At 46.9% G+C, this 25,407-nt stretch overlaps 1 protein-coding gene and 1 non-coding gene across 2 annotated transcripts in view; one reads left to right on the forward strand and one right to left on the reverse strand.

The window, feature by feature from the left end:
- Positions 1 to 25,407, forward strand: part of LOC142575054 (4-pyridoxate dehydrogenase-like) — a 237,371-nt gene that overhangs the window by 198,668 nt on the left and 13,296 nt on the right. The gene's annotated exons all lie outside the window — the stretch shown is intronic.
- Positions 1,939 to 2,030, reverse strand: TRNAI-UAU (transfer RNA isoleucine (anticodon UAU)). Its single transcript is given in 2 exon segments — positions 1,939 to 1,974; positions 1,993 to 2,030. It is a non-coding gene; the product is annotated as a tRNA-Ile (tRNA).

Consider the following 25,407-nt stretch of genomic DNA (forward strand, 5'->3'; position numbering starts at 1 on the left):
ACGTCTCTCGCTCCTTCAAGGCATTCTGCTACATCATCTACATCATGTTCTGCAATTAACCGTGACAATAGCTGGCTACTTCTGTCTTTATACCCGTGCTCGTTGCTTCGGTTTCGAGTGTTCAAAACGCAGTTAAAATCACCTAGCATAAGAACATGTTTGTCTTTACTCAGATACTGCTCAGTGCTAAGAAAGAATCTGTGCCTCTCATCTGTACCGTCCGGCGCGTAAACACATATTACTCTCCAGTTAACCTTACTATAATGAAAATCAGCAACGATCAATCTGCCACTTTGGCATGAATGAACATTATCTACAACAAGGCCCGTTAACTTTTTCAAAAATAGTAGGCATCCTGCTGACTTGCCCACCGCGCGACTCACTGCCACGTAATAACGAGACGTAAAGCGAAGCATCATGCTTCGGGTCGGCTCCTCCCCTTCAACTTTTGTTTCTTGCACGGCCAACATGTCGAGGTCGTGGTCCGCCAACAATCTGTACACTTGGTTCTGCTTTTTCTTTGCGACCAGGCCTCGAACATTCAAAGTGGCGAAACTAAACGACAAATTGTGTGCCACATTTTTTAAATCGAGGTTGTAGGACCCGAAGCATGACGTTTACCTCGCACGTCTAGCGTACCGCTAGACGCCTTCGGATCTGCCCGGTTGCCCAGTGTCTTGGTGCTGCCTCGGCAGCTCGGGAGGGGCCTTCCTCTCAGTTTTGACATTTTGCCGTTGTTTAAGGCTGGGGCATCTAACGGCGGGCGCCTGCTGGTCGGCAGTTCCTTCAAGCGGCCGGTTGACGGCCGGGCTGATTCTGGGGTTGGAGGCCTGGCTGTTTGGCATACCCGTCTTGGTTGACTCAGCGTCGAAGCCTTCTGCTTGACTGCTTTCCATTGTGTCGTCGTCCGCGGGCGCAGGGGTTGTTGCGAGACCGGTCTCTGCTGCTGGCGGCTTGGCTGTAGCCTCCGTTGTCGACTGGCTTTGCTTGCCTTCCGGTGTCTTTTCGCTGGTCTGCTCCTTATGGGCTTCCAGGTCTCCGCTTCCTTTCGCTGCCTCCTCGGCTTGCTCGGTAGCTGTTGCGTAGGACCGCGTGCACTGACCGTCTTCGTGTCCATATCGCCTACATATCGTGCACCGGGGCACTTGTAGTCTCGCCGGACATGTCCAGAGCCCTGACATCGAAGGCACTGCATTGGCCGACCCGGAGCGACCACTAGTGCAAGTTCTCCAGCGACACGTACCTGGTGGGGTAGGTCCTCCAACTTCAACAGCACCGTCCGGGTGGTCGAGTTCTTGTCGTAGATTCCCGGAACGCGCCAACGCTCACGCTGCACATCTACCACCTTTCCAAAAGCGGCAAGCGCTGTACGTACGCCATTATCAGCTACACCGTGAATAAGCCAATGAAGGCGTAACTTCACTTGCCGATCCTGTGGGTCCACCACGACGCAGCGACGCCCCTTAACTGTGATTTCCTTCAAGGCTAGTAGCTTCTTGGTAGCTTCTTGGTAGCGTCTGCATTGGGTATGGCAACCGCCGAGACATGGTTAATGTGATAGGCAGCGAGTGCAACAACTTCAGGCAGCAGCCCGGCAAGAGCGTCCCTGAAATCTTCGACTCTGTAAGGCCGTGCTCGCACGTCGCCATGCAGAAATACCGTATTGGTGACGATGCGTCCTGTTTGCAGTTGTGGCAAAACAAAAGAGTAATCTTCTTCTTCTTCTTGGTTCCTGTTACCGCGGCTAGCAAGGGCCGCAATCGCCGCCCCAACGGAGCTCATGATTCACCGTCCGTCACGCTCGGTGGCCGGAAGTAGAATGCCACTGGGGATTCATGTGCAGCAGAAACCTAAGTGAGCATACATCGGGTAACAATGGAACGATAAACTGGCGCGCGTACGAGGACTTTTTTCTGGAAAGTCGAATATAAAACAATATTCCCCAGGTGAGGCTCGAACTCACAACCCCGGCCTGGCTCACGATAACTGTTCTATAAGTACCGTGCGCTTACCGATTGCGCCACTGGGGATTCAGTGCAGTAGAAACCGAAGTGAGCATATATCGGGTAATAATGTAATGATAAATTGGCTTGCTTATGAGGACTTTTTTCTAGAATGTCGAAAAAAAATATTCCCCAGGTGAGGCTCGAACTCACAACCCCGGCATGGCTCAGGAGAACTGTCGTATAAGTACGGTGCGCTAACCAATTGCGCCCCGTTTTTTTATTTATTACCGGCTTGGCAAGTACATACAAATATTGTCAAATAAAAACGAGTGTTAAAACGTCTAGTCGTTAGTAAGACTGACGTGTCATGTTAAAATGGCTTCATCGAAGCCAGACTGTCCAACACCGAAAGCCAAATTAGTGGATCATCATCATCATCATCATTTATTGTTCCCTTAAGGGTCCCTTCGGGGACATTGCACAAGGGGGGGGGGGAAACAGCGATGTGAAAGTGCCATACATCAGCTCAAGAGAAAAAAATGCAAACAAAGGGTACAGAAATATCAATAATAAACTGTAGAAAACATCAGGTATAAACAGAACATTGAAAATATCTCAAACTGAGTAGCAATAAATTAAAAGAAAAGTGTACACGTAAATGTGAAACATGCTAAACATAAGTGGCAAAAAAGGAGAAAAGGAAAAATAGGCGATGACAAAAGCAAGACGGATTGCTGGGAGAGGAAACGTGAGGAAGAGTGGCTATTTTGGGTTGAAATGGTCTGATACTAACTGTCTAAATTTGGAGGGATTTGACTCTAAAACCACGGTTTCGGGAAGATTCTTCCATTCTTTTATGGCGATGGGGAGGAAGAATTTGTTGAAGGCGTTGGAAGAATCATGCAAACGCTGTATACTAAGAGAGTTAAACAAACGGTGAGATGAGCGTATCGGAGCATGTAATAAGTACTCGCGCAGTGCAGGAAAGTTAAAGTACAATTTATGAAAAAGACAGAGCATTGGCAGTTTCCGGCGGAGTGCTAGGGGTTCAGGTCTGAGAGTCAATTTCATATCAGTAACGCTGTGCCAAGGTGAGTACTGGGAAGTTATGAAGCGGGCTGCCCGGTTCTCAACGGCTTCGAGCGATTGAATCAAGTGAACCTGGTGAGGGTTCCATATGGCTGAGGCATACTCCATTTTAGAGTGGACGTATGTTTCGTATGCTGGTTTCCTGATGGATGGAGGGGACATAGCCAGAGATTTTCTGATGAAACCAAGTGTTCTGGAAGCGTTAGCACAGAGTTTCGTGATATGGCCCACCCAAGTTAGCTTGTTAGTTATTTCGACTCCTAGGTACCTGTATGAGTTTGTTACTGATAGCGCCGTGGAGTTCAGCGAGTACGGGAAAAGGGTAGTGGAAAGTTTACGTGAAATGTGCATGCATTTACATTTTGAAATATTAAGCCGCATAAGCCTCTCAGAGCCCCATTTCTGGATTTTGTTTAGGTCGTCTTGTAATGATTCTTGGTTGGTATTATCGGAGATGCGGCGATAAATGACGCAATCGTCCGCAAAAAGACGGACGGAAGACGAAATCCCAGATGGCAGGTCGTTGATGAAAATTAGGAAGAGAAGCGGAGCAAGGATGGAAGCCTGGGGAACTCCACAGATAACGTAAGTAGTTTTACACGCATGTTTGGCGATGACTGTGAACTGTGAGCGGTTAGTTAAAAAGCAGCGAATCCAGGATAAGATAAGAGGGTCGAGTCATAAGCATGCAAGTTCACACAACAGACGTTGGTGAGGAACGCGGTCAAATGCTTTTGAAAAATCAAATAGATGACGTCTGTTTGGAATGAAGAATCTAAATTAAGGTGAAGATTGGTTGTAAATTCGAAAAGTTGGGTTTCGCACAACAAGCCTGCCCTGAAGCCATGCTGCTTGGGGAAGAAGAAAGAATTGTGATCGAGGTGATTAGCAATATTGGAGTAGAGTATATGTTCGAAAAGCTTATATGAGATGCATGTTAGTGAAATGAGACGATAATTAGAGGGGTCAGCACGGTCGCCGCTCTTAAAAATTGGCACAACCTTGCTTGATTTCCAGTCATCCGCAATTTGGCTGGTATTGAGGGACTGGGTGAAGATGAGTTGCAGGATTTGGCTCGTGAAATGTTTCGTGCCTTTAAGTATTTTAGCAGGAATGTTATCAGGTCCGGGTGAAGTGGGCGGCTTGAGGTTATCAATGAGCTTTGAAATTCCCTCTGATGTGATGGTTACGGGTGGCATTGGAATAAAATTTAGGCTCCGTAAAATAATGCTCTTATCCGCTGGCTCGAGGGTGAAAACTGAGGTGAAGTAGGAATTCATCGCGTCTGATTGCTCGCAAAGCGGAACGTCTGTGCCGTCTTGTTTTTTTAAAGATATGTTATAGGAGCTGTTTTTGTTGGGCTGTAGCAAATTCCAAAATTTCTTGGGATTAACAAGCAATATTTCTAGAAGATCGTGACTGTAGAATTTTCTTTTGGATGACCGCAATAATCTAGTGTATTCGCGAAGGATGCCGAAGTATTTTTCCCATTTTACAGGTGATCCGGAGTTATTGGCATTACGGAAGAGGCGCTTCTTCTTTTGTGATAGCTTACGCAGCGAGTTAGAATACCATGGCTTTGTGGAATCCCCGCGAATGCAGATGAGTGGGACGTAGGCGTCTATGAGCGATAAGATTTTGTGCTTAAAAAGACACCAATTTTCGTTCACGGATCTGGTAGCCATGGACGCTTGAAAGGTGTTGAAAAAGTATTCGAGGTTGGAGTTTATGCTCGCGAAGTCAGCCTTACTGTAATCACGGATGTATTTGATGGACGGTTGACGGGGGGAGACTTCAATCATCAGGTTAAAGAACAAGAGATTGTGGTCACTCAGCCCACTGCAACATGAAAAGGATTGGATTAGCTCAGTAATGGAAACAAGAATGAGGCCAAGAATATTTGAGTCTCGTGTTGGCTTGTTTACTGCTTGGGAAAGGTTTGAAGTGAGGACCATTTCAAGGAAATCTTTAGATTGGCGAGATGACGCAGTAAGAGCCTCCCAGTCGATGTCCGGGTAGTTAAAATCACCGCAAAGTATTAGGTTGCCATGAGGAAATCGGGATTGCAAGTCTTGAACCACAGAGTGAAGGTCCGTAATAAAAGAATGATCCGTGTCAGGTGCTCGACAACATACAATTAGTATATTGGTACAAGAGGGAAGGCAAATTTTCAGACACATTATTTCGCTGTGGCTGCTTATCTCGAGTAAAGTGGATGAATAAGTTGAATTCACAAGAGCAAGAATGCCGCCTCCCCGGCGATCTACTCGATCTCGCCTGTAGATATGAAAGGACCGGTTCCTGTGGAGCAATTCTGAATCGTTAATATCAGGTGTTAGCCAAGACTCAGTAAATAAAGCACTGTCAGTTCTGTGGTCTTCGAGGACGGTCTCAACTGTTTCTTTTTTTGGCAGGTAGCTTCTTATATTTGTAAGTAGGACACAAATTTTGTTAGTAGTTAAGTTAGAAACCTAAGTTAGAAATCTGCTAAGTTAGAAATCACTTAGCAGTTTCAACACTTCGCTTGTATAATTAACATTCTCAATAAAATAATACATTGCTGACCTCGCATGAACATCAGCATTTCGTACAGCCATACGAGTTCGCCACACACTTTGCATGCACAATAGCATCAACATGTCTACCGGCACACCGTCAGGTTCAGCACATGGCAAAAACCTCATTCCGAACGCATTGATAGGAAGCTCCTTTTTTATAGTTCTTTGCAGGATGTCCCAAAGAAAGCGGGTATTGTGGCAGCCAAGAAAAATATGTTCGACAGTTTCTTCCTTGTTACACATAGGACAGTTGTCTGACCATGGGACAAACAAGTCCTTACTTTTTAGCCAAGGCTTAACAGGCAGTGTGCCGGTATGCAGCTTGAAAAAGAATCATTTTACGTTGGCTCGTACAGGCATATTATTGACTCGTTTGAAAACATCTCGTTCAGGCCCTAAGTAATGCATAGAACGACACACTGGTGTAGGTACAAACACTTCGACAAGATCCTTATACAACTGTTTTCGTGACACTGCAACCAAGTAGTCTTTCGAAAAACGAGCGTTTAGAAGACGTATCGCCATGGAAACTTCACGCAGATAGCCCTTTAGTGCTATCGGTTTGATTGCGTGCGACGATACAACAAAATCGGGCAAAGCGTCGCGCAATCTCACTTGGATTACCGTTCGCAGAAACCCATCGCTTTGGTCGCGGAAGAAAACAAATCTCGACACAAGTTGCTTGAAAAACAAATGTGTTAAACCAAGTCCCCCCCATTGCGCAATGCGTCAAACAAATTACTTCTGCTCGTGCGTTCCCACACCGAACCCCAAATAAACTCAGCAAACACTCTGTGTATTTTTTGAATTGAAGATCGGCTCATGCCTAGCACCTGCAGGACGTAGAACACTTTAGCTACTAAAAAGATATAACATATTTTGGCCCTAGCAAACATCGAAAAGTTGTGGCCTCCCTATTTGTTAGTTTGCTCTTTCATTCTGTCTCTCTCGCTCGTCCAGTATTCGAATGGCTCACGGTAGGCACAGAGCGGAACCCCAAGCTAAGTGCCTGGTAATACACTCCACTGCACTTTGCAAAAGGCTTCAGGTGCATCTGGCCAATTCCCGTGCCAAAACCCTAAACATTTGGACCAACTTATGGCACTACCGGAAGCATTGCAAAAAGCTTGGGCTTCTCTCACAGCTTCTGCAAAGCTCTGTTTATCGCGACAGAACACTGCTATGTCGTCGGCATAAGCTAAAACCTCTATTTCTCTACCAAGGAATGTGTACCCGCGAAAATTATGGCTATGTAGTAACTTTAAACAGAAAGGTTCTAAATAAAGTGCGAAGAGCAAGGCCGAGGTCGGACAGCCTTGCTTTATGCTAGACATTACTGCAATCCGCCTGCTCAGTTTGTTGTTAATAATTAAGTTTGTGGTACAACCATCATACATCATTTTCACCCCATCCAAAATTACTGATCCGACATTAACATAATCAAGAAACATAAACAGGATTTCGTGTGACACCCTGTCAAAAGCTTTGGCCAAATCTAGTTGTAGCATAGCTACATGATCTCCCATCGCATCGCAACATTCAAGTATGCTTCGCGCTATATGTATATTTGTGAATACAGTCCTGCCTTTTGTACCGCATGTCTGATGTGCACCTACTAGGGATTTCACTACACTCTGAAGGCGATGGGCGAGCACCTTCATAAATACTTTATAATCAATATTTGCTAAGCACATTGGCCGGTAGGCCTCTACGGATTGAAGTTTGATGTGGTTTGTTGATTTAGGTATCAGTACTACATGTGTCTGTCGGAAAGAAGGAGGCGTCCATTTTTGTTCGTAACACCACTCGGTTATGACGCGGTTCAGAGCCTCAGCCATTTCAACCTTGAAAATTTTATATATCGCTGCCCCAAGTCCGTCCGGTCCAGGCGATTTCCTTACACTAAGGTCATCTATAGCCTTTTCAATTTCTGTTACAAAAATCGGCCTCTTAAGGGCATCCTTAAGTTCGCCATCAATTTTCGGCATCAGAGGTAAATATTCACTCTTAAACGCAGAGATATCGCTTGTCCTCTTGCTTAGCAGCGTGCTATAGTAGTCAACGAAAGCGCGTTCTATCATTTCCCCGTCATTTGTAAGCTGCCCTTGATAAACGATTTCTTTTACTTCCTTGGTCATAGCGTACCTCTTCTCTTCACTTAAAGCTCGCTTGGTGGGCGTTTCACCCAGCCATACGCATTCAGCGCGTGCTCTTAAAACCGCGCCACGATATCTCTCTTCATCAATCACTTCAAGTTTCGCTTTAAGTTCTTTGATATCATGTGCAAATATACCAGCCGCACCGCTTTCCATGTTCAACAGGTATGCTAACGTGCACTGCAGTTGCTTTTCTTCCTGCTTTTGTTTCTGCCGCAACACGCATGCTCTCTCTAAAGCAATTGTTTTCGCTTCTGTTTGGAACATCTCCCAAGCTTCTACAACATTTTTTGCATCCTCAAGGGGAACTAATTTCTCTTTTATTCTTTTAAGAAATACTTCATCTTGCAAAAGGTTGTCGTTAAGTTTCCATAGGTGCCAAATAAATTTCTGTTCTTTCTATTTCATACCTATCGCAACCATTACCAAACAATGATCACTGAAACTGATATATTCTACACCATATTCAGAAAGTAGCGGAACTAAGTGAACAGGAACATAGATGCGGTCTGACCTTGAGTGGCTGTCTCCTTGAAAATGCGTATATTGCACATGACTGTAAGAACCAAGAACACTCCCAACATCCTCAAGATCAACATCACACAAAATTTCATGCAGAAGTGCGGCACTTTTATCTTGGCTAAGTTGCTTTTTCAATCGATCTATCCGCCGGCACACACAATTGAAGTCGCCAAACATTAGAACGTGTCTCTCACACCTCAGGAAAGACATCAGATAAACAAAAAACTGTTCACGTCCTCGAGCATAATTAGGGGCGTATGCACAAACCGCCCGCCACAGCAATCCAGAAAAAGAAAAATCACAAATAAGTAAACGCCCCCCTTCACATGAAGTAACTTGTTGCTCTGTTATTCCAATGCTATTTCTAATAAACAAAAGGCAGCCCCCAGAAGTACCACTCGCGTGGCAAACGCATACATTGTACTTAGTTCTGAAAATTTCCACCAATCTAGCCGTTTTTTCTTCAGATTCAATTTTTGTTTCTTGGACAGCCATCAAGTCAATTTCTTTTTCAACATGCGACTGTTCTGACACTGTCTTCGTCTGTGCGACAACCCTCTGACGTTTAATGTCGCCAAGCGAAGCGGACTGGTGAGGTTAATAGTGTCTGCCATTGTTTTAGTTATATTTAGGGTACGTCCCTACACAGTTTTTCTTAGGAAACATACGGACTCTGGTATGCAGTGATGCTCGTTGAACATGGCCCTCCCTTTCGAGCCGACGACTGCCAACCCACGTAGTCGCAGGCCCATTCCCGATCAAATATCGGGTTTTGCAAGTTCTTTCCGGGACACTACATCCGCTAAGGCGGAGGTGGCCCGTGTGGCAGCCGTCTGTCTGGCGGTACGCTGGGTTTGACCTTCAACGTCGACCATCGGCCTGTCTGGGGTTTCTGTGCCGGTCTTTCGGTACCCGCGGCGTCGGTGTCTCGGCTGCGGTCCTCAACATCATCGCGCAACCGCTTTCCGGCACCCTTAGCGTCGGAAGTCATGTGCATGCTCTCGGAGATGCTGACTGTCTCGTCAACCGCGGTGGTTGGGGTTGCTTGGATATTTGAAGACGCACTCGTCGCCTCAACACCACTTTCCTTCACTTGAACCTTGGCGGGTGGAGGTGCAGAATCCAGCACGTTGCCCTTATCTGTCCCCTCCGAGTTCACCTTTTCGGTCTTCATTTCCAGAGATGTAGACTCAGCATCCGCCCCTTCAGCTGCTTCCTTAGCGGCCTCCTCGGCATCCTCTTGATCCATAAGGAGCTCCGATGTGTCTTCGCTCCTGCCTGGACCAGCAACGTTGGCGTAAGTTCTCACGCACTGGGTCTCGTAGTGGCCGAAGCGACGACACAGCCCCCAGCGTGGAACCCGGCATTCTCGTCTAATGTGTCCGATGCCACGGCACCGGAGGCAGAGGGGTGCTCTGCCCGGGACAATGACGAGAGCTAGGTCTTCCGCGACACGAAGCTGATGTGGTAGTTTGTCCGCTGTCATTCGGGGCTTGAGTTTAAGGACCACAGACCGTGTCATGGTTCCTTTGTCGTTGCAGCCTTGTACTTTCCACTCCTTCCTCGTCACATCGGTCACTCTCCCGAACGGTGCCAACGCTGTTCGTACGTCTTCATCAGGAATATCGTGCAGCAGCCAGAAGAGCTTGAGCCTGACGCCCTGATTGCACGGGTCAATGACCACGCATCGATGTTCTTTAACAAGACATGCTTCAGCGTCAAGTATCTTCCTTTTTGCCACCTCGTTCGAAAAAGTTACGGCCCACACATGATTCATCTGATAAGCCCCGAGGGCCACCACTTCCGGCAGCAGCATCCGTCTTTAAAGGGCGTCTCTGAAGTTATCAACACGGTAAGGCCGTGCTTTAACTTCGCCGTGAATAAAAATAGTGTTCAAAACACTAGCACCTGAAGGAAGTTGTGGTAGAACCATCTGGTAGTCCGGAGAAGGCTTTTTCGTTGACCGGGAACCACGGCCAAGGGCCGCTGTAACCGCTCCTGGGGAGCAAGACATCCCGCGACCGTTCACTGCGGTGGCCGGAAGTGGAAAACAACCAATTGCGCCACTGGGAATTGAGTGCTGTAGAAACCTAAGTGAGCAGATGTCGGGTAACAATGGAATGATAAATTGGCGTGCGTATGAGGACTTTTTTATGTAGAATATAAAAGACTATTCCCCAGGTGAGGATCGAACTCACAAGCCCGGCATGGCTCACGATAACTATCGTACAAGTACGGTGCGCTAACCAATTGCGCCACTGGGAATTTAGTGCAGTAGGAACCTAAGTGAGCAGATGACGGGTAACAATGGAATGATAAATTGGCTTGTTTATGAGGACTTTTTTTAATGTCGAATATAAAAGAATATTCCCCAGGTGAGGCTGGAACTCACAACTCCGGCACGGCTCACGAGAACTGTCGTATAAGTACGGTGCGCTAACCAATTGATCACTGGGAATCGAGTGCAGTAGAAACTGAAGTGAGAAGATGTCGAATAACAATTGAATGATAAATTGGCCTGCGTATCAGGACTTGAATGCCGAATATAACAGAATATTCCCCAGGTGAGTTTCGAACTCGCAACCCCTGCATGGCTCACGAGAACTGTCGTATAAGTACCGTGCGCTAGCCAGTTGCGCCACTGGGGATTTTTTTTAATTTAATGCCGGTGTTTGACATAACACACAATATACAAACATTACACACATGTCATTGTTGCAAAGCTGCGAAAGAAAAATACAATAATGTCATCCGTTCATTTAGGACCAGCGTTGTCAAATTAAAATTCCGTCATGGCTGTCAGAGTTTCGAGCCTCAATAACCAATCCGGTGGACATTCTTGCATTTTCTGTGTATCAACAAACAGCGACATATATTCTCTGAAATAAATATCAACCGGCCGTACATCGGGATTGCAGTGGTACCCTGCCATACGAGCCCGCTATATACAGTGGAGAGCATTCAACATAGTAAAGCCATACCGAAGCCCGTCTTCATCCTTAATTGGCAGATACCTAATGCCTTGGGGTTCACAGGTAATTCTTTCTTCAGGGTTCGCTTCAAGACGTCCCAGAAGAACACAGCCGCCCAGCAGTGCAAGAATCGCTATCTATTGTTTCGGGCTTCTTGCAGATAATGTAGCGAAACCCCACGGTACAAGACTGCCTCGTTCTTCCATAAACGTCTTCACTGACAGGGTTCCAGTGTGGAGCTTAAAAAAAGTATTTTACCCCTGGTGTCACCTGCATGCGTTTCCCCCGTTTAAGAACGTCCCGTCCTTGCCCTCCACTGTATATGGCTCTGTATAGCGGCACTGGAAAAAAAATATCACACAGATCTTTATACCGAGTTTTCCTTTTCACTTGACACAAGCAATCATTTGAAAAACGAACAGTAAGGAAACGGACACTGTCGACCACTTTCTTAATATAGCCACGAAGTGTTCCATTCATGCTTGCCGTACTGACAAGATGTGCGGGTAATGTGTCGCTTAAGCTTAGCTGACATACGCTGCGCAGAAAAGGATCGGGCACATCGCGGAAAAAGAAAAATCGGTTGACCAGTTGTCGAACAAAAAGATGGGCCAAGCGCACACCCCCGTCTTTCACCCTTCTGAACAAATTTGTTCGGCTGCACCTTTCCGATGTTGAACCCCATATGAAAACCGCAAACACTCTGTGCAGCCTTTGCACATTCACGCTAGAACAATACAACGCTTGCATAACATAGTATAACTTGGCGATTAAAAAGATGCTACGAACTGTCGCTCTTGCAAAAACAGACAGGTTAGTACATTTCCATTTGTCAGCTTTTTCTTTCATGTCACTTGTTTGGTTCCTCCAATATTGATCACTGGTATTGTAACTATCAAGGGGAACACCGAGATACCTCGTCGGAGTTTTCACCCAACTCACACTCGCGAAATAGTCCTGTGCGGAAAGCCAGTCCCCGTGCCACAGCTCGAGGGATTTGCCCCCAATTCACTCTGCTAACCGTAACTTCACAGGAATTATTTACTACAGATATTGCTTTTGTTACGCTTGGTTTGTCTATGCAACACTGCAATGTCGGCTGTATACGCCAGTAGCTTCACTTCTGCCGCTGCCAATCTAAAACCACGTATTTTGTCATTTTGATTGATTGCCACACACACGGCCTCTACATAGATAGCAAACAGAAGTGCGCTAAGGGGACAGCCTTGGCGCGCTGAACGCGTAATGTTAATGCGGGCCCCCAGTGATTTATTAACAATTAATCTGGTTATGCAATTTTTGCTCGCCAAGGCTAAGCCTTCAGTGATGATTTAACCGACATTAACGTTATCTAAGATGGCAAACAAAATAAAATGAGCGACACAATCGAAAGCTTTCTCAAGATCGAGCTGAAGAACTGCAACGCCGCCTCCGGTGACGTTACATCACTCGAGAACACATCGCATCTTATGGATGTTAGAAAAAATAGTTCGCCCTGTGATGCCACAAATTTGATGGTCTCCGACTATTTCTTTGATGGCGCCTTGAAGTCTGGTATCTAAAATCTTCATAAATATCTTGTAATCAACATTTGTTAGTGATATTGGCCTATAGAATGACACTAACTTTAGTTTATCTATTTGATCGGTCTTAGGTAATAGTATGGTGTGCGCTTTTCCAAAGGAGGGGGGCAAACATTTCTGCTTATACGCGTCGTTTAATACATCTGCCAACAATGGAGCCATTCTCTCTTAAACGCCTTACACCACCCAGCGCAGAGGCCATCAGGTCCAGGCGACTTTCCCAGGTTCAAATCGTCGATTGCCTTTTCTATTTCCCACTCACTTATTTTGGCTTCTAATCGTTCTTTGTTATCATCACTTATTCGCGGCATGCGATTAAGAAAATCCACTTTAAAAACCTCTACATTCGCTGCCTAAAATGCGAAGAGCGACTGGTAGTACTCGAAGAAGGCGCGCCCAATGCTCTCACTGTCTTCAACGACAGTCCCGTTCATTAGAATTTGATCGATAAGGTTTTGCCGTCCGTGCGCCTTCTTTAGACCAAGCGCCCTTTTAGTGGGCGTCTCCCCTGCTGCTAGTGCATCTGCTCGCGCACGCCCGATGGCAGCTTAATAACGCTCTTTGTCGAACTGTTTTTCATTGATGTTTTGAACATCGTCTTTGTACGTACTAGGCTCTCTACACTCAAGAGTTATCAGCTGCTCAGCCAGTCTTCTTAAGCACTTTTCTTTCATTTCCCTTTCGCATATTATGCAACTCGATCTTTCTATGGCATTAATTTTAACCTTTTGTTTAAAACATTCCCACTTCTTTGTTATTGTTTCCGTTGCATCATCGAATATTTCAGTAACCGCATCCATTACTGGTTTTACAAACCCCTAATCATTTAGTAACAAGGCATCCATTTTCCACAGATCCCAATTAAAAGCATATTTCGTTTTCACTACACCTGTGTGACATTTTAGGAGGCAGTGGTCCGAAAACGACACGGGCACTACCCAATAACTGTGGCATCTTGGAATCATGTCCAGAAAGTGACTGCTAAAAATACAAAATATATTTCTTCATTATTTTTGTGTCTTATATTCTCGCAGTCACTTTCTACAGGTTCCACGCCTCACGACTGGAAGGTCGGTTAGGTCATTCGCATCTACAAGTCTGTTAATAAGAACACGCCCCTAAATTATCGACCCATCTCTCTAACTAGCCTTCCGTGCAAAATCATGGAACATGTCATCTAGTCCCTGATCATGAATCATTTGGACGCGAATCGATTTTTTCATTCAGCACAGCATGGGTTCCGTAAGGGTTTCTCTACTGAAACACCAAATAACTCTGTTTCTGCAAGACTTAATAGTAAACCTTGGTTCTAACCAACAGACTGAAGCTATTTTTCTGGACTATGAAAAGGCCTTTGACAAAGTTTCTCACCGCCCCTTACTACTAAAGCTTTCTTCTTTGAACTTACACAGTGACGTACTCAAATGGCTCGAAGCATTCCTTACTGATCGTTACCAATTCGTTTCTGTTAATGACAAATCATCCACTCTTCTCCCTCTAACTTCTGGAGTCCCTCAGGGAGCAGTTATTGGTCCTCTTCTCTTTTTCATTTATATTAATGATTTACCCCAACACATATCTTGTAAGATACGAATTTTCGCCCATGACTGCGTGATTTGCCATTAAGTTTCTAAAGCCCTTTATAGGTTGACAGTATTATTAATTAAATAAATAATAAAAATAAATAAGTTTCTAATGCTACTGACGAAAACAATTTACAAGAAAATCTTAACAACGTGCAGTCTTGGAGTGAAGATTGGCTGATGACTCTTAATTCCAACAAATGTAAACATATTTCTCTTACCCGCCGCCGTAACCCTTTCCTGTCCTCTTACACAATAGTAAACATTTCCTTAGAATCAGTAGAATCATTTAAGTACTTGGGCGTCACACTTTCTCGTTATCTCAGTTGGGGTACGCACATTTCCAACATACTTTCATCAGCTAACCGAACATTTGGCTTCATGAGACGATACTTGCGTGACGCCCCGCAGAACGTAAAACTCCTAGCTTTCAAGTCCCTTATCAGACCGAAAGTTGAATACGCATCACCCATCTGGAATCCATATCAAGTCTATCTAGTTAACGAGCTCGAGTCCTTTCCAAACCGCGTCGTCAGATACATTCATTCATCCTACTCATACGACGTAAGCGTATCATCCTTAAGAGCAAAATCTGATCTACAGCCCCTTGCATATCGCCGCGCTACTGCCAGTCTTTGCCTCTTTCATAAGTTCTTTTACAGTTCCTCATTGCGCGAGCGATCTATCACACCACCCGCACGCATATTGCTACAAACTGGGCACCCATTACACGTCTTACGCCCACGCTCCCACGCAACTACTTTTTCGTCGTCTTTTATTTTCCGCACAGCATCATATTGGAATGCCCTTCCCCACCACGTCACTGCAATCACTTGCCCGACATCGTTTTTCGAAAATGTGTCTTTGTTGGCTTATCAATAAGCTGCTTTTTCACGCGTTAGTCTTTTTGTTTTTATGCACTTGCGAAAATGTAGCTTTCTTGTACAAATTTTTCTGTATACCCGTGTTTGTGTTTGCATTATCAACTGTACCCACCCCTTATGTAATACCCCTAGCAAAGGGGTCTTTAAGGAAATAAAACGGAACTGAATTGAACATTCGATCCAGTCGTGCATGACTACTTCCCTGAAAGCAAGTAAAATTCACTTCACGCCCCCCTATTATTAGTTCACCTATTAGTTTTGATAATACGCCACAGTTTTTGTCCCGCACACCGGCATTATTCACTCGGTCTCTGGCATTCAACATACACTTAAAGTCCCCTAACAAAATAACGCGCTTATCACAACGGACATGATTAGAAAGGTTCGAAAAAAAAACAAGACACGCTCCTCCACTGAATTCGGAGCGTAGACGCATATGACGCGGAATTCAGCATTACATATCAAAATATCGCAAAAAGAAATCCTTCCAGATTCGCAGGAAACTGCAATTTGAATCTGTAGTCCAGGTTGCTTCTTCACAAACAGAATACACCCCCCGGACGTGCCTACCGCATGGCTAACCACCGCAATATATATGTGCCTGAATCGTCGCACCATGCTGCCGGTCTGCTCCTCTCCGTCATCCTTCGTATCCTGCACGGCTAGTACGTCTATGTTGTGGTCAGTGACCAACTATAGGAGCTGACTTCGCCTACGACTAGCAGCCAACCCTCGCACGTTCAATGTGGCGATAATAAGGGACGGTATTTCAGCCATCTTTAACTAGCGAGAAACGCAGGCACGGAGCATGGTGCTTACCCTTCACGACTAGCCTTCGTCTAGCCGCCTCCCGGACCTCCGGCTTGTCTGTGTCGTTAGGCGAAGCCGCTTTGCCCACAGGCTTCTTTTCAGATTGTACATTAGGCTTTGACTTGTAGCCCATCCGCCTTCCTTGTGGCGCCTTCGTCGGCGGCCCCTCGCTGGTGCTGGTCGCGCCACGTTCCCTGTCCTTGGTCTCGTCGTGGGGGGCGCTTGACTGGGGCACAGAGAGTCACAGTCCGCTCACCGTCGTTGACGTCTTTGTCCTGCAGCATTACCGCCGTGTCGTTGTCGGGTGCGTCTTCATTAACGCCCCCTCGTAGCAAGGCTTACTGCTGTCAGGACCTGTACCGGCTTGCCCGTCTTCTCGGTCGCATCAGCCACCGAGCCTTCTGCGCCGGCGGTCGATGACCCGCTGAGTGTCACTGTCGAAACCAAGTATCCGGTTCCTTTGGCGGCGTCCTCCCTCTCGACCACGTTCATGACGTGCTCAGCGGAAACGTCACTCGCTGCTGGTCCTGTCACAGCGGCATAGGATTTGACGCAGTCAGCGTCAACGTGGCCCAAATGTCTGCACCTGGAACAGCGCGGAACTTAACACTCTCGGCGGACTTGCCCCATGCCTTGGCAGCGCAGGCACTGCATCTGTCGACCGGGCACGACAACCAAGGCCAACTCTCCGCCGACGCGGACCTGATGAGAAAGGTCCTCCACTTTGACGCCGCTTTTTACATTGAGAAGCACATTTCTGGTGGTCGAAGTCTTGTCGCTCATGCCATGGACGCGCCACCTTTCCCGGCTTACCTCCTCCACCTTGCTGAAAGCCACGAACGCAGTTCCGACGTTCTCGTCGGCAACGCCGTACAGCAGCCAGTGAAGCCTAAGCTTCACCTGCTGGTCCTGCGGGTCCACGATGACGCACCGTCGTCCCTTCACTTGCAGTTCTTTGAGGGCCATAAGGCGTTTCCTCGCAGGGGCATCAGTCAGGGCCACTTCCCATACGTGGTTTATCTGGTACGCCCCTATGCATATCACGTCAGGCAGCAGCAGTTCCATCGGCAGTCTAAAATCTGCGACCTTTTATGGTCTGGTGCGCACATCACCATGTAAAAACACGGTGTGAAATGCCACTCGTCCTTTGGGCACCGGAGGCAAAATAAACGGATAACCCTCATCGTCGTCGGCGATCCAGTTTCGGCGAACAAAAGTGGCCGCTGTCGCTGCCCGGAAGAGACCATGACCCCGCGATCCGAATAGCTCGGCTGCAGAATGCCACTGGGGATTCGGTGCAGCAGAAACCTAAGTGAGCATATATCGGGTAACAATGGAATGATAAATTGGCGTCGGTATAAGGGCTTTTTTCTTGAATGTCGAATATAAATAATATTCCCCTGGTGAGGCTCGAGCTCACAAACCCGGCATGGCTCACGCGAACTGTCGTATAAGTACCGTGCGCTAACCAATTGCGCCACTGGGGATTGAGTGCAGCCGAAACCTAAGTGAGCATATATTGCGTAACAATGGAATGATAAATTGGCGTGCCTATGCGTTATTCTTTCTCGAATGTCGGATATAAAAGAACATTGCCGAGGTGAGGGTCGAACTCACAACCCCGGCATGGATCACGAGAACTGTCGGATAAGTACCGTGCGCTAACGAATTGCGCCACTGGGGATAGAGTATAGCAGGAACCTAAGTGAGCATATATCGGGTAACAATGGAATGATAAATTGGCATGCGTATGAGGACTTTTTTTATGTCGAATATAAAAGAATATTCCCCAGATGAGGTTCGAGCTCGCAACCCCGGCATGGCTCACGAGAACTGTCGTATAAGTACCGTGCGCTAACCAATTGCGCCACTGGAGATTGAGTGCAGCCGAAACCTATGTGATCATATATCGGGTAACAACGGAATGATAAACTTGCGTGCGTATGCGGTCTTTTTTGTCGAATGTCGGATATAAAATAACACTCCCCGGGTGAGGCTCGAACTCACAACCCCGGCATTGCTAACGAGAACTGTCGTATAAATACCCTGCGTTAACCAATTGCGCCACTGGGGATCCTTTTTTTCCTTTATTGCTAGTCTTTGACATATCAACAAAAATTCCTTAAATGATACACAACAAGGCAAAATAAAACAGGAATGAATACAAAAATCCAACAACAGTGATATCCCATTCGTTGCCGTCGGCTAATGTGGAGTGACGTTGTCTTATTAAAATTCCTTCAGTGCTATCAGGAGTTCAACCCTGGACAGCCACTCAGGAACAGGCTTTTTCAGCTTCTGCACTTCCACATACCATTGCATGCATTCCCGGAAGTATACATGCGCCGGTCGGGCATCCGGGTCACAATGGTAGCCCGCCATTCTTGCGCGCCATAAACAGTGGAGGCCCGCAAGCATGATGGCGTTGTACGAGAAAACTTCGTCGTCATTTACTGGCAGAAACCTGATTCCGTGGGGATCTATCGGTACCTTCTTTCTTACAGTCCTCTGGAACACGTCCCAGAAAAAGACCCCTTCCCAACAGTGGATGAAGACATGTTCTACGGTTTCTGGCTTTTTATACATAAGACAATGCGTTCCCCATGGCATGTAGAACCTACGTTGTTCCAGGAAGATTTTAACAGCTAAAGTGCCGGTATGTAATTTGAAAAAGAACGATTTAGTGGCTGGCTCAACTAGCATCTTCTTCACACTTTTCAATACGTCTAGGCCTGGGCCTCCACAGTACATGGCTCTGTACATAGGTACAAGCAAGACGCTGTCACCCAAATCACGATATTCCTTTTTCCGTCTTGCACTCCACAAATATGCACTTGAAAAAAAAAACACGCAAGAAAGAAACACTCTGAACAATTTCCCGAAAGAAACCACGGACTGGTGCTGGCATTATTACCGTACCTACAACGAATTCGGGAAGTGATCATGACAGCCTCATTCGGATCACCGTGCGCAGAAATGGTTCGTTTGTATCTCGAAAGAAGAAGAATCTATTCACCAGTTGACCCACGAAGAGGTGCGCCAACCCCAGACCACCTTCCTTCACACGTTAGACGTCGGAAGAGATTATCGCGGCTGCATCGCTCCCAGCTCGATACCCACACGAATACAGCGAACACGCGATGCAGTTTCTGCAGATTAATGCGAGAGCACTGTAGGACCTGCATTACGTACCAGATCTTTGTCACGAGAAACAAGTTGCACGCTGTAGCTCTCGCGAGCATTGACAAGTGAACGGCGTTCCATCGGTCGGCTTTTTCTTTTAGTTCTTTTGTCCGCTCCTTCCAGTACTCGCTACTGTCCTTGTTGGCATCAAGCGGTGCGCCAAGGTACTTAACTGGCGTCGGGACCCAGTTTACGTTCGAAAAGTGGTCTGGTGTGGACGGCTATTTTCCATGCCAAAACCCCAAACATTTCTGCCAATTCACGAAGCTATTAGTGGCGTTACCAAACCGTCTGACGATGCTCACAGTGTTCAATACACTTTGCTTATCTTTCCAGCTCACAGCCACATCGTCAGCGTATGCCAATAGCTTTACCTCTGCGGATTGAAGACAATATTCCTTAATGCATTCATTTTCGATGATGGCCTGACATAGCGTTTCTGTGTAAACACAAAACAGGAGTGGACTGAGTGGACAATCCTGGCGAACAGAGCGCTTCACGTTAATGGGGGCCTCCAACGTCGGATTAAGTATAATTCTGGTATAGCAGCTCCGGTACGCCATGGTCACCCCCTCAGTGATCATGTGGCCAAAATTAACACGTTCAAGGATGGTAAGCAATATCTGGTGAGAAACGCAATCGAACGCTTTTTCCAAGTCAAGCTAGAGGATCGCTACTGCATCGCACATGGCGTCACAACACTCCAGCACACACTTCATCTTATGGATGTTAGTGAAAATGGTTCTTCCACGATTACCACACGTCTGCTGTGGGCCGACTACTTCCTTAATAACTGACTGGACCCGTCGTGCCAGCACCTTCATCAATATTTTTAGTCGCAATTAATAAGCGCTATGGGTCTGTAGGAGGAAAGTTGCTTGAGCTTTTCAGTCGCTTCTGTGTCGGTATTAATACTGTATGGGACTGGCCAAAAGATGGTGGAAGTATTTTCAGTTCATATGCTTCGTTGAAAACGGCGGTTAAAATAGGGGCTAGGTGGCTTTTAACTGATTTGTACCAAGCGGCACAAAGACCGTCTGGACCTGGAGACTTGCCAGGAGTCAGGTCGTCGATGGTCTTCATCACTTCATGTTCTGTTAATGGTCGTTCGAAGGTTTCTTTAACTTCACTCGACAGCTGTGGCATTTGTTGCAAAAATAAATTATTGAAATCGTGCACGTTGACAGGCCTGAATGCAAGAAGTTTTTTTGTAATGCACAAAGAAAGCAGGCCCTATATTATTGCTATCGGTTAATACCACCCCTTCATATTCGATAGCCTCAATCTGCTTAAGTCTCGAGTACTTTTTTTTCTAGTCCCAGTGCTCTTTTCGTTGGCGCTTCCCCGAATGATAGACTTTCTGCTCTCGCGCGCACGAGCGCACCTCGAAAGCGCCCTTCGTTGAACGCTTCGAGCTTCTTAACGGCGCGCTGATAAGCGCCCGGTTGCATGCATTCGAGCTTCGCAAATTTCCCCAGCAATGTTGTTAAATCCTTTTCTCTGGCCTTTACTTCATATCGCTGTACGCTACTTCTTTGAATTGCTTTCATTTTAATGCTTTGCTTCCGCAACTCCCATTCCTCACCATACTTCATAGAACTGTCCGTTCCGAAAGAATTCAGAGCAGCCACTACCCTTTGTTAAAAGTTTCATACTGTAGCAGCTCTGCATTCATTTTCCACAGTTCCTAGACAAATTTGTTTCGTTCTTTCTTGCTGAACCCCGTGCATTTTACCAGGCAGTGGTCAGAATATGATATGGCCGTGACTGTATAGCACTGGCATTTTTCTACTAAATCATATGAAAGATAGATACGGTGTAAGCCTGCGTGACTTGTGCCCTGAAAGTGAGTGTACATCACGTCTCGGTCCGCCCGAAAACACTCAGCGACATCTTCTAATTCGAATTCGTGGATTATCTGCGCCAGGATAGCACTACTTTTGTCACAAACCATTCGACGCGTAGACCTGTCCTCAGCGCTCAATACTCAGTTGAAATCCCGTACACAGGCTATCATTTTGTGCACATGCAAGTGATGCTTTAAACTAAAAAAAGAAATTTGCGCTCTCCTGTACAGTATTAGGCGCATAAATGCAAAACACGCGCCATTGGACATTAGAACAGCTGAAGTCACAAAAGACAAGTCGACCAGAAGTGCACGAGAAGTAACCCTCTATGACAAGACCAGGGAGCTTCCTCACGAACAGCACACACCCTGCCGAAGTCCCTAAGGCGACGCTCACTATCGTATTTGACATAAAAATTGTTATAGCGCAAACACACGCAACCACAAAGTATGAAGGACGGAACACAAGCGCCGACTGTCAACTAAATTTTATAGACGGAAGACGGATACCTTATATAAGGGGAAAGGCAGAAGGGAAGGGGGACGGGAGTGATACAATCGGGGAAAATGACATTGCGCATCGATGAACGAACGTGCCAGCCCTCAACGGAATGAGGCGCAGAAAAAACAAGCAAACAAGAAAAAACTAGAAAAACGCTAGCAAAAGGCGAGGGATACTAACATACAATGAATCAGTAAGCAGTCGCTTCCAAAAAAAGGAAGCTCTGCAGCAAAAAGCGATACAGAAGGGGCGTTTACGCACTTGCTGCCATATTTGTGTATGTGGAACGCTTCCAAACTGACGCGCGCCGTTGCGTCGGCACTCTTGCCGAGAATCTTCGTCTCTCCCAATCGAGCCTCGCATCCTGTGCATTCAATTACGTGCGCGACGAAATGTGGGTACTTGTCCTTTAAGTTAATTAAATTCATTAGCGTTCATTAATGCAGCGGCCGGTTTGGCCGACATAAGCCTTTCCACACATCAAGGGAATGGTGTAGACTACTCCTGTGGAACACTTGATGAACGGCTTCTGATGTTTTAGCTGACAACCTCTTTTTTTAGAGTTGCAGATGCGTGAACATCTGTGCCAGCTTGTCGGGTGCCCTAAAAAACCACGGAAAACCCATGCCTGTTGGCTACCTTCTTGAGACTGTGCGAAGTCTTGTGCAGGTACGGCACAACAAAAGGCTGGTCGGTCTTCAAACGTTCTTGTTTCCCTCGTGTTCCCAGTTTTAGCTTCTGAAGGAGGGTTTCAGACACCGCAATCAAGACCGAATGGGGGAACCTCGCCACCAAAAGTCGGCTGACCTGATTCTCAAAACTTTTCTGCGTTAGGTGCAGGCACGACTTCTGAAGAGACGATTCCAAACAGTGCGACGCTATAGCTCTTTTTACAGTTTTGAAATGCGCTAATTATATGGTAACAAATCCTTTTTTGCGCGAGGGAAGTAGCCCCAGCAAACGTGCTTTTCATGAAAGGTTAGTCTGACGTCTGAAAACTGTAAGACATCTGCGTCAGGTAGTTCGTGGGTAAAATTTAGTCCAAGTGCATGCTTCTCAAATGCGTTTAAAACTTCACCTACTGTAGAGAGGTAGGTGAAGGCCGTCTGCTTTTTTTAAAAGCACTAAAAGGTCATCTCCGTACCTAAAAATCTTTAAAACGAACCCCCCCCCCAAAAAAAAAGACCTATCTAAAAGTTTATCTACTTTTGCTAAAAAAATTCGCAAAGAATTAGAGCCATGCAGGACCCAATGAAGCTACCGTTGCGCTGCAAAAATGTCAGGTTGTCATAAACAATAAAAGTAGATTTCAGGTAAAACTGCAATAACGATATAAAATGACCTACTGACAAGCCTGTTGAATTCCGAAATGATACTTCGCCGTTTGCTTCTGCGCATTTTCTAACAGCCAACAAAAGCTGATCTTGAGGCACAGAATATACAACTATTGTACATCTACGGAAAAACCAAAGCCAATGTTATCTGTGCCCTCAAGAAACAGCGCGACATCCGCAGATTTCTTTGTTAAGAACGGATCATCCAAATCAAGCGTTTTGAGATGCGTTTGCAGAAACCGACTAACGTTTATTTGCCACGAATCTTCTTCACTAACCATAGCCCGGAATTGTATATCTGGTTTGTGGGTCTTGGCTGTAAAAAATGCGCTTAGGCTACTACCTCTGCTATTAGCAATATTCCTCGCAAGTTTGTCAAGATTTAATTCCCGACAGAAGGTAATAAACTTGGTCTTGACCCTAACGGCACTCTTAACCGGCTGAAAATTCTTATTGATGGCCACTTGCGCTTTTTCGTTGTACATTCCCTTTGGTAGAACAACAAACCCAGTCTCTTTGTCTGCTTGAACAAGCATAAGGTTATTTCTTTTAAACAAGGAAACCACACCATTTAACACATTTCTATGATTCTGCGCGTCAAGAACGTTTAGTGAGCACTTTCGCAGACAGTCTACACCCTCAAGAAGGCAGCGGTCCCGGTCCTCTTCATCTCTTGCTTTCATGGCCAATTTCCTGTTCCTTGCAATTATCTCATGGGCTGAGACACCAGGCTCCAATCCATATTTTGGGCCCTTCTGCAGGACATGCGTTACGTTCTCAGACAGGGAAACATTTCCAAGGACGGTTACACTTCTTTTACTCCCCTGTGTTATGTCCCTGTTACCTAAACAAGACAGCAACAGGTTCAGAAGGCACCTCCACTGGTACTCCGTGAGTTGAGCAGCTCTTTTCATCAGCGACGCTAGCTTTCTTGCGGCGAGCCATCCTGGGTGGCCAACGTAGCAAACCAATCGAAGCCAATCTTGAAAAAGACGGACTTACCGCCACAATTCTGACCGCATTAATCTGCACAGTCTTTTAACGTGTCCCCACGACGGTTTTACAGGGCGAAAGAGAGCACTTACTTCATCTAGGACGAGGCCCTTGCGGATACAGAAGGGTAGCGTCTTGCCCGGCATGAAGCGTTGACGATGTGGGTCAGTAAAAGGTCAGTGATGCGAAAAGAGGAAAGAACACAAAACGCTACAGTATAGTAATTGTACGTTAACCTTTGCACCATGCTCCCGGTCTGCTCCACACCGTCTACCTTGGTTTTTTGCAAGGCTAAAACGTCGAGGTCGTGGTCCACTAGCAGTCTGTAAACCTGACTCTGTTTCCTTTTGGCGGCCAGACCTCGAACGCTTAGCGTGCCGAGGCTAAGCGACGGGCTGGTAGCCATTATTGATGCAAACTGGAGAAGAGAAGGCCCGCAGCATGGTGCTCACCTTAACGTCTAGCTGACCGCTAGACCCCTGCGTGGCCATCCGGTGGCCGTCGTCCGAGTTCGTCGTTGGTCGGCTTCGCGTTGGGCCTATGGTCGACGAAACTTGAGGGTGGATCACCTACCGGAAAGCGTCTTAGCGGGCGGTTGCTCAGGGTCACCGCCAGCCTTTCCGTTGACTTTCTCCTCCTGCTGCAAGGACCTCTTGACCGGTGCCGAGACCGATTCGACGTGGATGCTAGCAGAGTCGCGTTGTCGTCTTCATCTGCCTGCGTAGCATCCGTAGCCGGCTGGCGGATCTCATTTTCTTGCGGGGCCGTCCTCACGCTCTCGAGTGTAGCTGCTGGCTCCTTGGGGGGGGGACGTTGTCCCGTCCTCCTTCGGTGGGCATTGTCGTCCCGCTCGTTTCTGCCGCCACGTTGCCGTTCCCAGCTCCCTTGGCCGCTTCCTCAACCTTGGTCACGTCCATCATGCGGTCTAACGTCGACGGCTCGCTCTCCGCCGAACCCGCGGCTGCTGCGTATCAATGTACACAGTCCGCGTCGTTGCGTCCGAAAAGCCTGCACCGCGAGCAACGGGGAACCGTAGATTCTCGACGAACCTGGCCAGACCCCGACAGCGCAGGCACTGCTTGGGACGACCAGGGCTACCACAAGCGCAAGCTCACCAGCGACACGGATCTGGTGGGGCAGGTCGTCAACTTTCAGCCCAGTTTTCAGCTGCAGCAGCACTGCTTGGGTCGTCGAGCCCTTGTCGGAAACGCCATCCACTCGCCAGCGCTCACGAGTCACTTCGGTCACTTTGCCAAAGGATGGCAGCGCGGTCTTCACGTCTTCGTCATCCACCCCATGCAGAAGCCAGTGGAGACGAAGCTTCACCTGTTGTGCCTTGGGGTCGATGACCAGGCAGTGACGCCCCTTCACCTGCAGCTCCTTTAGTGCCGCCAGCTTTTGAGCAGCCTCGGGTGTCTTCATCGTTACCGCCCATACATGGTTGAT

This window comes from Dermacentor variabilis, chromosome 3 (assembly GCF_050947875.1).
Source record: "Dermacentor variabilis isolate Ectoservices chromosome 3, ASM5094787v1, whole genome shotgun sequence".
In the NCBI taxonomy this organism is placed as follows: domain Eukaryota; kingdom Metazoa; phylum Arthropoda; class Arachnida; order Ixodida; family Ixodidae; genus Dermacentor; species Dermacentor variabilis.